Genomic DNA, 571 nt, shown 5'->3' with positions numbered 1-571 from the left:
AATATAAAAATAAAAAGGTGCCCCTCACGACAAACCCCTTCCCCCCCCCCAAAAAAAAAAAAGGGCCAGAAACTAAAAACAAATAAAAGATAAATAGAAGGAAAAAAAAATAAAAAGATAAAGGCATATTTTTATCTTAAGACAAAAACCCAAAGAAGGCGTTTGTTTCAATTTCTATTAAATAAGTAGTCATTCTAATTAAAAAGAGAAAAACGCCTTTCACCACCACAAAAAAAAAAAAAACCCTTCCTCAAAAAAAAAAAAAAAAATAGTACTTAAAATAGAAATACTAAAAGAGACGGGTAAAAACATGACACAGATGTCGGGCGGGGTGGATCTTTGGGGGGTAAGGTTGGAGGAGCGGGGGTGTGTGTGTGTGTGTGTGTGTGTGTGTGTGTGTGTGTGTGTGTGTGTGTGTGTGTGTGTTGGGGGGGGCGGGGGAGGGGGGTAGGTGTTGAGGGTGAGAGACGACGAGCCCAGCCGCCTCATGACGTCTACCCAGCAGAAGAAGGAAGCTTCAGCCGGACAAAAATAATTAACGGGGACGGGGAGGGGGAATCGAGCGGGCCGA

The sequence above is a fragment of the Cyrtonyx montezumae genome, unplaced genomic scaffold (assembly GCF_038088225.1).
Source record: "Cyrtonyx montezumae isolate F1298 unplaced genomic scaffold, pur_monq_1.0 scaffold_46, whole genome shotgun sequence".
Taxonomy (NCBI): Eukaryota; Metazoa; Chordata; class Aves; order Galliformes; family Odontophoridae; genus Cyrtonyx; species Cyrtonyx montezumae.
This window is presented reverse-complemented; position numbering follows the sequence as displayed.